We start from the raw sequence: 13,421 nt of genomic DNA, 5'->3' as shown, positions 1-13,421 counted from the left end.
CTACTTGACTCAGCCTAATCTTCAAGAATATTTGTCAAGAACTAAAAAAAATCCAGAAAAGGTTTAACCTCCCCGTCGGGGAATTGAACCCCGGTCTCCCGCGTGACAGGTGGGGATACTGACCACTATACTAACGAGGAGACGTGAGGGCATGAAATGAACAGCTGCTGATGTCTGCACAGCATCCAGCGACCACCTAGCTGGCCTAGGGGGTCTCATTTTCCCCCGTCAAACGGCTTGCCCGATCTAAGGCTAATTTCTTTCTTTTTATCGGCACCAGGCTTAAAACTCAGTTTAAGGCGATAGTTCCGGGCTATGTTTGACTCCAGAGTTGAATCTGTCATCCCGCATTTCCTCAGCAAATCAAGCTACCCATCTCAAGTCTCATGAGCTGAGGACGGCAAAGTCCCTGTGGGCTTAGGACAGTCAAAGAAACCCCTGGGCTGCATGCTAAGCCCCTTTTCGGCTTCACTTTCCGAATCCTGCCCTAGCTTGCGATTAGTTTTTTTCTCACTTCTTGCCCCCATCTCCCACCTTGCCTCATGGTCTCCCCTCCTCTGCGCACCTGACAGTTTGCCTGCCCTTCCACTGCCTGTCTCCAGACTTTCCAAGGAGAAAAGGCAAAGCACTAAAGCGGGCCGGGCAACGGGTCAAGTTCCGCTTTCGGCGACTAGCAGGGAGGTAGCGTGGCCGAGCGGTCTAAGGCGCTGGATTAAGGCTCCAGTCTCTTCGGAGGCGTGGGTTCAAATCCCACCGCTGCCACTTTTCCTGGCCTTGCATTTTAAAGAAGAACGTAACGTTGACCTCTTCCTTCATTAGTGCCACCTCTGTCGCAATGAGCAAGCGGATGGTATGCCACACCCTGCAGGAAAAAGGTTTCGCTTCTGACGTCTTGCTTTTCTGGACATCCAGTCTCAAGTTTCCCATCTGGAACGGCGCTCCCTGCTGCTTTGTGAAGGCTTGCTGCAAGAGCCTTCGAAACCCAGGAGCTCTTGCGTTGAGCTGTGACGCGTCCTGGGAAGACCTCCCGTTGCAGCGGAATGAGCCCCACTTCCAGGGCGTGCTGGTAGCAAATTTCCCACAGCCGATAGGGAGCAAACGATCCCAGGTGTGATGTATCACCAGGAGAGGCTGAGATGAGAGTAAGGGTTCACGCGTGTGCCCGGACCGAGGTTAATGATGGGATTAGAGCTAGGGTTAGATGCAGGGAAAGAGTGAGAGTTATAATTAGGGATAAAGCTAACAGGTGATCATTACTCGTCATGTAACATGATACAAAGGGTCAGAAGAGGAACTGATTCAGGGTTACAATTTGGACTTCGCAGACAACAGGAGCACTAAATGGTGCTGAGGGGGACTCAATAAAGTGGACCGGCCGCCTAATGTAAGCAATTGTGCACAAATATTGTACGATGACTAGCGTTGCCGGTGCTTTTTTCTTAAAGAGTCAGTTCTTGGCACCCATTCCCTACTTGACTCAGCCTAATCTTCAAGAATATTTGTCAAGAACTAAAAAAAATCCAGAAAAGGTTTAACCTCCCCGTCGGGGAATTGAACCCACAGGCGGGGATACTGACCACTATACTAACGAGGAGACGTGAGGGCATGAAATGAACAGCTGCTGATGTCTGCACAGCATCCAGCGACCACCTAGCTGGCCTAGGGGGTCTCATTTTCCCCCGTCAAACGGCTTGCCCGATCTAAGGCTAATTTCTTTCTTTTTATCGGCACCAGGCTTAAAACTCAGTTTAAGGCGATAGTTCCGGGCTATGTTTGACTCCAGAGTTGAATCTGTCATCCCGCATTTCCTCAGCAAATCAAGCTACCCATCTCAAGTCTCATGAGCTGAGGACGGCAAAGTCCCTGTGGGCTTAGGACAGTCAAAGAAACCCCTGGGCTGCATGCTAAGCCCCTTTTCGGCTTCACTTTCCGAATCCTGCCCTAGCTTGCGATTAGTTTTTTTCTTACTTCTTGCCCCCATCTCCCACCTTGCCTCATGGTCTCCCCTCCTCTGCGCACCTGACAGTTTGCCTGCCCTTCCACTGCCTGTCTCCAGACTTTCCAAGGAGAAAAGGCAAAGCACTAAAGCGGGCCGGGCAACGGGTCAAGTTCCGCTTTCGGCGACTAGCAGGGAGGTAGCGTGGCCGAGCGGTCTAAGGCGCTGGATTAAGGCTCCAGTCTCTTCGGAGGCGTGGGTTCAAATCCCACCGCTGCCACTTTTCCTGGCCTTGCATTTTAAAGAAGAACGTAACGTTGACCTCTTCCTTCATTAGTGCCACCTCTGTCGCAATGAGCAAGCGGATGGTATGCCACACCCTGCAGGAAAAAGGTTTCGCTTCTGACGTCTTGCTTTTCTGGACATCCAGTCTCAAGTTTCCCATCTGGAACGGCGCTCCCTGCTGCTTTGTGAAGGCTTGCTGCAAGAGCCTTCGAAACCCAGGAGCTCTTGCGTTGAGCTGTGACGCGTCCTGGGAAGACCTCCCGTTGCAGCGGAATGAGCCCCACTTCCAGGGCGTGCTGGTAGCAAATTTCCCACAGCCCACAGGGAGCAAACGATCCCAGGTGTGATGTATCACCAGGAGAGGCTGAGATGAGAGTAAGGGTTCACGCGTGTGCCCGGACCGAGGTTAATGATGGGATTAGAGCTAGGGTTAGATGCAGGGAAAGAGTGAGAGTTATAATTAGGGATAAAGCTAACAGGTGATCATTACTCGTCATGTAACATGATACAAAGGGTCAGAAGAGGAACTGATTCAGGGTTACAATTTGGACTTCGCAGACAACAGGAGCACTAAATGGTGCTGAGGGGGACTCAATAAAGTGGACCGGCCGCCTAATGTAAGCAATTGTGCACAAATATTGTACGATGACTAGCGTTGCCGGTGCTTTTTTCTTAAAGAGTCAGTTCTTGGCACCCATTCCCTACTTGACTCAGCCTAATCTTCAAGAATATTTGTCAAGAACTAAAAAAAATCCAGAAAAGGTTTAACCTCCCCGTCAGGGAATTGAACCCCGGTCTCCCGCGTGACAGGCGGGGATACTGACCACTATACTAACGAGGAGACGTGAGGGCATGAAATGAACAGCTGCTGATGTCTGCACAGCATCCAGCGACCACCTAGCTGGCCTAGGGGGTCTCATTTTCCCCCGTCAAACGGCTTGCCCGATCTAAGGCTAATTTCTTTCTTTTTATCGGCACCAGGCTTAAAACTCAGTTTAAGGCGATAGTTCCGGGCTATGTTTGACTCCAGAGTTGAATCTGTCATCCCGCATTTCCTCAGCAAATCAAGCTACCCATCTCAAGTCTCATGAGCTGAGGACGGCAAAGTCCCTGTGGGCTTAGGACAGTCAAAGAAACCCCTGGGCTGCATGCTAAGCCCCTTTTCGGCTTCACTTTCCGAATCCTGCCCTAGCTTGCGATTAGTTTTTTTCTTACTTCTTGCCCCCATCTCCCACCTTGCCTCATGGTCTCCCCTCCTCTGCGCACCTGACAGTTTGCCTGCCCTTCCACTGCCTGTCTCCAGACTTTCCAAGGAGAAAAGGCAAAGCACTAAAGCGGGCCGGGCAACGGGTCAAGTTCCGCTTTCGGCGACTAGCAGGGAGGTAGCGTGGCCGAGCGGTCTAAGGCGCTGGATTAAGGCTCCAGTCTCTTCGGAGGCGTGGGTTCAAATCCCACCGCTGCCACTTTTCCTGGCCTTGCATTTTAAAGAAGAACGTAACGTTGACCTCTTCCTTCATTAGTGCCACCTCTGTCGCAATGAGCAAGCGGATGGTATGCCACACCCTGCAGGAAAAAGGTTTCGCTTCTGACGTCTTGCTTTTCTGGACATCCAGTCTCAAGTTTCCCATCTGGAACGGCGCTCCCTGCTGCTTTGTGAAGGCTTGCTGCAAGAGCCTTCGAAACCCAGGAGCTCTTGCGTTGAGCTGTGACGCGTCCTGGGAAGACCTCCCGTTGCAGCGGAATGAGCCCCACTTCCAGGGCGTGCTGGTAGCAAATTTCCCACAGCCCACAGGGAGCAAACGATCCCAGGTGTGATGTATCACCAGGAGAGGCTGAGATGAGAGTAGGGGTTCACGCGTGTGCCCGGACCGAGGTTAATGATGGGATTAGAGCTAGGGTTAGATGCAGGGAAAGAGTGAGAGTTATAATTAGGGATAAAGCTAACAGGTGATCATTACTCGTCATGTAACATGATACAAAGGGTCAGAAGAGGAACTGATTCAGGGTTACAATTTGGACTTCGCAGACAACAGGAGCACTAAATGGTGCTGAGGGGGACTCAATAAAGTGGACCGGCCGCCTAATGTAAGCAATTGTGCACAAATATTGTACGATGACTAGCGTTGCCGGTGCTTTTTTCTTAAAGAGTCAGTTCTTGGCACCCATTCCCTACTTGACTCAGCCTAATCTTCAAGAATATTTGTCAAGAACTAAAAAAAATCCAGAAAAGGTTTAACCTCCCCGTCGGGGAATTGAACCCCGGTCTCCCGCGTGACAGGTGGGGATACTGACCACTATACTAACGAGGAGACGTGAGGGCATGAAATGAACAGCTGCTGATGTCTGCACAGCATCCAGCGACCACCTAGCTGGCCTAGGGGGTCTCATTTTCCCCCGTCAAACGGCTTGCCCGATCTAAGGCTAATTTCTTTCTTTTTATCGGCACCAGGCTTAAAACTCAGTTTAAGGCGATAGTTCCGGGCTATGTTTGACTCCAGAGTTGAATCTGTCATCCCGCATTTCCTCAGCAAATCAAGCTACCCATCTCAAGTCTCATGAGCTGAGGACGGCAAAGTCCCTGTGGGCTTAGGACAGTCAAAGAAACCCCTGGGCTGCATGCTAAGCCCCTTTTCGGCTTCACTTTCCGAATCCTGCCCTAGCTTGCGATTAGTTTTTTTCTCACTTCTTGCCCCCATCTCCCACCTTGCCTCATGGTCTCCCCTCCTCTGCGCACCTGACAGTTTGCCTGCCCTTCCACTGCCTGTCTCCAGACTTTCCAAGGAGAAAAGGCAAAGCACTAAAGCGGGCCGGGCAACGGGTCAAGTTCCGCTTTCGGCGACTAGCAGGGAGGTAGCGTGGCCGAGCGGTCTAAGGCGCTGGATTAAGGCTCCAGTCTCTTCGGAGGCGTGGGTTCAAATCCCACCGCTGCCACTTTTCCTGGCCTTGCATTTTAAAGAAGAACGTAACGTTGACCTCTTCCTTCATTAGTGCCACCTCTGTCGCAATGAGCAAGCGGATGGTATGCCACACCCTGCAGGAAAAAGGTTTCGCTTCTGACGTCTTGCTTTTCTGGACATCCAGTCTCAAGTTTCCCATCTGGAACGGCGCTCCCTGCTGCTTTGTGAAGGCTTGCTGCAAGAGCCTTCGAAACCCAGGAGCTCTTGCGTTGAGCTGTGACGCGTCCTGGGAAGACCTCCCGTTGCAGCGGAATGAGCCCCACTTCCAGGGCGTGCTGGTAGCAAATTTCCCACAGCCCACAGGGAGCAAACGATCCCAGGTGTGATGTATCACCAGGAGAGGCTGAGATGAGAGTAAGGGTTCACGCGTGTGCCCGGACCGAGGTTAATGATGGGATTAGAGCTAGGGTTAGATGCAGGGAAAGAGTGAGAGTTATAATTAGGGATAAAGCTAACAGGTGATCATTACTCGTCATGTAACATGATACAAAGGGTCAGAAGAGGAACTGATTCAGGGTTACAATTTGGACTTCGCAGACAACAGGAGCACTAAATGGTGCTGAGGGGGACTCAATAAAGTGGACCGGCCGCCTAATGTAAGCAATTGTGCACAAATATTGTACGATGACTAGCGTTGCCGGTGCTTTTTTCTTAAAGAGTCAGTTCTTGGCACCCATTCCCTACTTGACTCAGCCTAATCTTCAAGAATATTTGTCAAGAACTAAAAAAAATCCAGAAAAGGTTTAACCTCCCCGTCAGGGAATTGAACCCCGGTCTCCCGCGTGACAGGCGGGGATACTGACCACTATACTAACGAGGAGACGTGAGGGCATGAAATGAACAGCTGCTGATGTCTGCACAGCATCCAGCGACCACCTAGCTGGCCTAGGGGGTCTCATTTTCCCCCGTCAAACGGCTTGCCCGATCTAAGGCTAATTTCTTTCTTTTTATCGGCACCAGGCTTAAAACTCAGTTTAAGGCGATAGTTCCGGGCTATGTTTGACTCCAGAGTTGAATCTGTCATCCCGCATTTCCTCAGCAAATCAAGCTACCCATCTCAAGTCTCATGAGCTGAGGACGGCAAAGTCCCTGTGGGCTTAGGACAGTCAAAGAAACCCCTGGGCTGCATGCTAAGCCCCTTTTCGGCTTCACTTTCCGAATCCTGCCCTAGCTTGCGATTAGTTTTTTTCTTACTTCTTGCCCCCATCTCCCACCTTGCCTCATGGTCTCCCCTCCTCTGCGCACCTGACAGTTTGCCTGCCCTTCCACTGCCTGTCTCCAGACTTTCCAAGGAGAAAAGGCAAAGCACTAAAGCGGGCCGGGCAACGGGTCAAGTTCCGCTTTCGGCGACTAGCAGGGAGGTAGCGTGGCCGAGCGGTCTAAGGCGCTGGATTAAGGCTCCAGTCTCTTCGGAGGCGTGGGTTCAAATCCCACCGCTGCCACTTTTCCTGGCCTTGCATTTTAAAGAAGAACGTAACGTTGACCTCTTCCTTCATTAGTGCCACCTCTGTCGCAATGAGCAAGCGGATGGTATGCCACACCCTGCAGGAAAAAGGTTTCGCTTCTGACGTCTTGCTTTTCTGGACATCCAGTCTCAAGTTTCCCATCTGGAACGGCGCTCCCTGCTGCTTTGTGAAGGCTTGCTGCAAGAGCCTTCGAAACCCAGGAGCTCTTGCGTTGAGCTGTGACGCGTCCTGGGAAGACCTCCCGTTGCAGCGGAATGAGCCCCACTTCCAGGGCGTGCTGGTAGCAAATTTCCCACAGCCCACAGGGAGCAAACGATCCCAGGTGTGATGTATCACCAGGAGAGGCTGAGATGAGAGTAGGGGTTCACGCGTGTGCCCGGACCGAGGTTAATGATGGGATTAGAGCTAGGGTTAGATGCAGGGAAAGAGTGAGAGTTATAATTAGGGATAAAGCTAACAGGTGATCATTACTCGTCATGTAACATGATACAAAGGGTCAGAAGAGGAACTGATTCAGGGTTACAATTTGGACTTCGCAGACAACAGGAGCACTAAATGGTGCTGAGGGGGACTCAATAAAGTGGACCGGCCGCCTAATGTAAGCAATTGTGCACAAATATTGTACGATGACTAGCGTTGCCGGTGCTTTTTTCTTAAAGAGTCAGTTCTTGGCACCCATTCCCTACTTGACTCAGCCTAATCTTCAAGAATATTTGTCAAGAACTAAAAAAAATCCAGAAAAGGTTTAACCTCCCCGTCGGGGAATTGAACCCCGGTCTCCCGCGTGACAGGTGGGGATACTGACCACTATACTAACGAGGAGACGTGAGGGCATGAAATGAACAGCTGCTGATGTCTGCACAGCATCCAGCGACCACCTAGCTGGCCTAGGGGGTCTCATTTTCCCCCGTCAAACGGCTTGCCCGATCTAAGGCTAATTTCTTTCTTTTTATCGGCACCAGGCTTAAAACTCAGTTTAAGGCGATAGTTCCGGGCTATGTTTGACTCCAGAGTTGAATCTGTCATCCCGCATTTCCTCAGCAAATCAAGCTACCCATCTCAAGTCTCATGAGCTGAGGACGGCAAAGTCCCTGTGGGCTTAGGACAGTCAAAGAAACCCCTGGGCTGCATGCTAAGCCCCTTTTCGGCTTCACTTTCCGAATCCTGCCCTAGCTTGCGATTAGTTTTTTTCTCACTTCTTGCCCCCATCTCCCACCTTGCCTCATGGTCTCCCCTCCTCTGCGCACCTGACAGTTTGCCTGCCCTTCCACTGCCTGTCTCCAGACTTTCCAAGGAGAAAAGGCAAAGCACTAAAGCGGGCCGGGCAACGGGTCAAGTTCCGCTTTCGGCGACTAGCAGGGAGGTAGCGTGGCCGAGCGGTCTAAGGCGCTGGATTAAGGCTCCAGTCTCTTCGGAGGCGTGGGTTCAAATCCCACCGCTGCCACTTTTCCTGGCCTTGCATTTTAAAGAAGAACGTAACGTTGACCTCTTCCTTCATTAGTGCCACCTCTGTCGCAATGAGCAAGCGGATGGTATGCCACACCCTGCAGGAAAAAGGTTTCGCTTCTGACGTCTTGCTTTTCTGGACATCCAGTCTCAAGTTTCCCATCTGGAACGGCGCTCCCTGCTGCTTTGTGAAGGCTTGCTGCAAGAGCCTTCGAAACCCAGGAGCTCTTGCGTTGAGCTGTGACGCGTCCTGGGAAGACCTCCCGTTGCAGCGGAATGAGCCCCACTTCCAGGGCGTGCTGGTAGCAAATTTCCCACAGCCGATAGGGAGCAAACGATCCCAGGTGTGATGTATCACCAGGAGAGGCTGAGATGAGAGTAAGGGTTCACGCGTGTGCCCGGACCGAGGTTAATGATGGGATTAGAGCTAGGGTTAGATGCAGGGAAAGAGTGAGAGTTATAATTAGGGATAAAGCTAACAGGTGATCATTACTCGTCATGTAACATGATACAAAGGGTCAGAAGAGGAACTGATTCAGGGTTACAATTTGGACTTCGCAGACAACAGGAGCACTAAATGGTGCTGAGGGGGACTCAATAAAGTGGACCGGCCGCCTAATGTAAGCAATTGTGCACAAATATTGTACGATGACTAGCGTTGCCGGTGCTTTTTTCTTAAAGAGTCAGTTCTTGGCACCCATTCCCTACTTGACTCAGCCTAATCTTCAAGAATATTTGTCAAGAACTAAAAAAAATCCAGAAAAGGTTTAACCTCCCCGTCGGGGAATTGAACCCACAGGCGGGGATACTGACCACTATACTAACGAGGAGACGTGAGGGCATGAAATGAACAGCTGCTGATGTCTGCACAGCATCCAGCGACCACCTAGCTGGCCTAGGGGGTCTCATTTTCCCCCGTCAAACGGCTTGCCCGATCTAAGGCTAATTTCTTTCTTTTTATCGGCACCAGGCTTAAAACTCAGTTTAAGGCGATAGTTCCGGGCTATGTTTGACTCCAGAGTTGAATCTGTCATCCCGCATTTCCTCAGCAAATCAAGCTACCCATCTCAAGTCTCATGAGCTGAGGACGGCAAAGTCCCTGTGGGCTTAGGACAGTCAAAGAAACCCCTGGGCTGCATGCTAAGCCCCTTTTCGGCTTCACTTTCCGAATCCTGCCCTAGCTTGCGATTAGTTTTTTTCTTACTTCTTGCCCCCATCTCCCACCTTGCCTCATGGTCTCCCCTCCTCTGCGCACCTGACAGTTTGCCTGCCCTTCCACTGCCTGTCTCCAGACTTTCCAAGGAGAAAAGGCAAAGCACTAAAGCGGGCCGGGCAACGGGTCAAGTTCCGCTTTCGGCGACTAGCAGGGAGGTAGCGTGGCCGAGCGGTCTAAGGCGCTGGATTAAGGCTCCAGTCTCTTCGGAGGCGTGGGTTCAAATCCCACCGCTGCCACTTTTCCTGGCCTTGCATTTTAAAGAAGAACGTAACGTTGACCTCTTCCTTCATTAGTGCCACCTCTGTCGCAATGAGCAAGCGGATGGTATGCCACACCCTGCAGGAAAAAGGTTTCGCTTCTGACGTCTTGCTTTTCTGGACATCCAGTCTCAAGTTTCCCATCTGGAACGGCGCTCCCTGCTGCTTTGTGAAGGCTTGCTGCAAGAGCCTTCGAAACCCAGGAGCTCTTGCGTTGAGCTGTGACGCGTCCTGGGAAGACCTCCCGTTGCAGCGGAATGAGCCCCACTTCCAGGGCGTGCTGGTAGCAAATTTCCCACAGCCCACAGGGAGCAAACGATCCCAGGTGTGATGTATCACCAGGAGAGGCTGAGATGAGAGTAGGGGTTCACGCGTGTGCCCGGACCGAGGTTAATGATGGGATTAGAGCTAGGGTTAGATGCAGGGAAAGAGTGAGAGTTATAATTAGGGATAAAGCTAACAGGTGATCATTACTCGTCATGTAACATGATACAAAGGGTCAGAAGAGGAACTGATTCAGGGTTACAATTTGGACTTCGCAGACAACAGGAGCACTAAATGGTGCTGAGGGGGACTCAATAAAGTGGACCGGCCGCCTAATGTAAGCAATTGTGCACAAATATTGTACGATGACTAGCGTTGCCGGTGCTTTTTTCTTAAAGAGTCAGTTCTTGGCACCCATTCCCTACTTGACTCAGCCTAATCTTCAAGAATATTTGTCAAGAACTAAAAAAAATCCAGAAAAGGTTTAACCTCCCCGTCGGGGAATTGAACCCCGGTCTCCCGCGTGACAGGCGGGGATACTGACCACTATACTAACGAGGAGACGTGAGGGCATGAAATGAACAGCTGCTGATGTCTGCACAGCATCCAGCGACCACCTAGCTGGCCTAGGGGGTCTCATTTTCCCCCGTCAAACGGCTTGCCCGATCTAAGGCTAATTTCTTTCTTTTTATCGGCACCAGGCTTAAAACTCAGTTTAAGGCGATAGTTCCGGGCTATGTTTGACTCCAGAGTTGAATCTGTCATCCCGCATTTCCTCAGCAAATCAAGCTACCCATCTCAAGTCTCATGAGCTGAGGACGGCAAAGTCCCTGTGGGCTTAGGACAGTCAAAGAAACCCCTGGGCTGCATGCTAAGCCCCTTTTCGGCTTCACTTTCCGAATCCTGCCCTAGCTTGCGATTAGTTTTTTTCTTACTTCTTGCCCCCATCTCCCACCTTGCCTCATGGTCTCCCCTCCTCTGCGCACCTGACAGTTTGCCTGCCCTTCCACTGCCTGTCTCCAGACTTTCCAAGGAGAAAAGGCAAAGCACTAAAGCGGGCCGGGCAACGGGTCAAGTTCCGCTTTCGGCGACTAGCAGGGAGGTAGCGTGGCCGAGCGGTCTAAGGCGCTGGATTAAGGCTCCAGTCTCTTCGGAGGCGTGGGTTCAAATCCCACCGCTGCCACTTTTCCTGGCCTTGCATTTTAAAGAAGAACGTAACGTTGACCTCTTCCTTCATTAGTGCCACCTCTGTCGCAATGAGCAAGCGGATGGTATGCCACACCCTGCAGGAAAAAGGTTTCGCTTCTGACGTCTTGCTTTTCTGGACATCCAGTCTCAAGTTTCCCATCTGGAACGGCGCTCCCTGCTGCTTTGTGAAGGCTTGCTGCAAGAGCCTTCGAAACCCAGGAGCTCTTGCGTTGAGCTGTGACGCGTCCTGGGAAGACCTCCCGTTGCAGCGGAATGAGCCCCACTTCCAGGGCGTGCTGGTAGCAAATTTCCCACAGCCCACAGGGAGCAAACGATCCCAGGTGTGATGTATCACCAGGAGAGGCTGAGATGAGAGTAAGGGTTCACGCGTGTGCCCGGACCGAGGTTAATGATGGGATTAGAGCTAGGGTTAGATGCAGGGAAAGAGTGAGAGTTATAATTAGGGATAAAGCTAACAGGTGATCATTACTCGTCATGTAACATGATACAAAGGGTCAGAAGAGGAACTGATTCAGGGTTACAATTTGGACTTCGCAGACAACAGGAGCACTAAATGGTGCTGAGGGGGACTCAATAAAGTGGACCGGCCGCCTAATGTAAGCAATTGTGCACAAATATTGTACGATGACTAGCGTTGCCGGTGCTTTTTTCTTAAAGAGTCAGTTCTTGGCACCCATTCCCTACTTGACTCAGCCTAATCTTCAAGAATATTTGTCAAGAACTAAAAAAAATCCAGAAAAGGTTTAACCTCCCCGTCGGGGAATTGAACCCCGGTCTCCCGCGTGACAGGCGGGGATACTGACCACTATACTAACGAGGAGACGTGAGGGCATGAAATGAACAGCTGCTGATGTCTGCACAGCATCCAGCGACCACCTAGCTGGCCTAGGGGGTCTCATTTTCCCCCGTCAAACGGCTTGCCCGATCTAAGGCTAATTTCTTTCTTTTTATCGGCACCAGGCTTAAAACTCAGTTTAAGGCGATAGTTCCGGGCTATGTTTGACTCCAGAGTTGAATCTGTCATCCCGCATTTCCTCAGCAAATCAAGCTACCCATCTCAAGTCTCATGAGCTGAGGACGGCAAAGTCCCTGTGGGCTTAGGACAGTCAAAGAAACCCCTGGGCTGCATGCTAAGCCCCTTTTCGGCTTCACTTTCCGAATCCTGCCCTAGCTTGCGATTAGTTTTTTTCTTACTTCTTGCCCCCATCTCCCACCTTGCCTCATGGTCTCCCCTCCTCTGCGCACCTGACAGTTTGCCTGCCCTTCCACTGCCTGTCTCCAGACTTTCCAAGGAGAAAAGGCAAAGCACTAAAGCGGGCCGGGCAACGGGTCAAGTTCCGCTTTCGGCGACTAGCAGGGAGGTAGCGTGGCCGAGCGGTCTAAGGCGCTGGATTAAGGCTCCAGTCTCTTCGGAGGCGTGGGTTCAAATCACACCGCTGCCACTTTTCCTGGCCTTGCATTTTAAAGAAGAACGTAACGTTGACCTCTTCCTTCATTAGTGCCACCTCTGTCGCAATGAGCAAGCGGATGGTATGCCACACCCTGCAGGAAAAAGGTTTCGCTTCTGACGTCTTGCTTTTCTGGACATCCAGTCTCAAGTTTCCCATCTGGAACGGCGCTCCCTGCTGCTTTGTGAAGGCTTGCTGCAAGAGCCTTCGAAACCCAGGAGCTCTTGCGTTGAGCTGTGACGCGTCCTGGGAAGACCTCCCGTTGCAGCGGAATGAGCCCCACTTCCAGGGCGTGCTGGTAGCAAATTTCCCACAGCCCACAGGGAGCAAACGATCCCAGGTGTGATGTATCACCAGGAGAGGCTGAGATGAGAGTAGGGGTTCACGCGTGTGCCCGGACCGAGGTTAATGATGGGATTAGAGCTAGGGTTAGATGCAGGGAAAGAGTGAGAGTTATAATTAGGGATAAAGCTAACAGGTGATCATTACTCGTCATGTAACATGATACAAAGGGTCAGAAGAGGAACTGATTCAGGGTTACAATTTGGACTTCGCAGACAACAGGAGCACTAAATGGTGCTGAGGGGGACTCAATAAAGTGGACCGGCCGCCTAATGTAAGCAATTGTGCACAAATATTGTACGATGACTAGCGTTGCCGGTGCTTTTTTCTTAAAGAGTCAGTTCTTGGCACCCATTCCCTACTTGACTCAGCCTAATCTTCAAGAATATTTGTCAAGAACTAAAAAAAATCCAGAAAAGGTTTAACCTCCCCGTCGGGGAATTGAACCCCGGTCTCCCGCGTGACAGGTGGCGGGGATACTGACCACTATACTAACGAGGAGACGTGAGGGCATGAAATGAACAGCTGCTGATGTCTGCACAGCATCCAGCGACCACCTAGCTGGCCTAGGGGGTCTCATTTTCCCCCGTCAAAC

General features: G+C 51.3%; 2 non-coding genes across 2 annotated transcripts; both read right to left on the bottom strand.

Moving 5' to 3' along the window:
• Window positions 1–10,316: 10,316 nt before the first annotated feature.
• Window positions 10,317–10,388, bottom strand: TRNAD-GUC (transfer RNA aspartic acid (anticodon GUC)). Its single transcript has one exon. It is a non-coding gene; the product is annotated as a tRNA-Asp (tRNA).
• A 1,396-nt stretch (window positions 10,389–11,784) lies between these two features.
• Window positions 11,785–11,856, bottom strand: TRNAD-GUC (transfer RNA aspartic acid (anticodon GUC)). Its single transcript has one exon. It is a non-coding gene; the product is annotated as a tRNA-Asp (tRNA).
• Between the last annotated feature and the right edge of the window lie 1,565 nt (window positions 11,857–13,421).

This window comes from Ambystoma mexicanum, chromosome 1p (genome assembly GCF_040938575.1).
Source record: "Ambystoma mexicanum isolate Mex_15411 chromosome 1p, UKY_AmexF1_1, whole genome shotgun sequence".
In the NCBI taxonomy this organism is placed as follows: domain Eukaryota; kingdom Metazoa; phylum Chordata; class Amphibia; order Caudata; family Ambystomatidae; genus Ambystoma; species Ambystoma mexicanum.
This window is presented reverse-complemented; position numbering and strand designations above follow the sequence as displayed.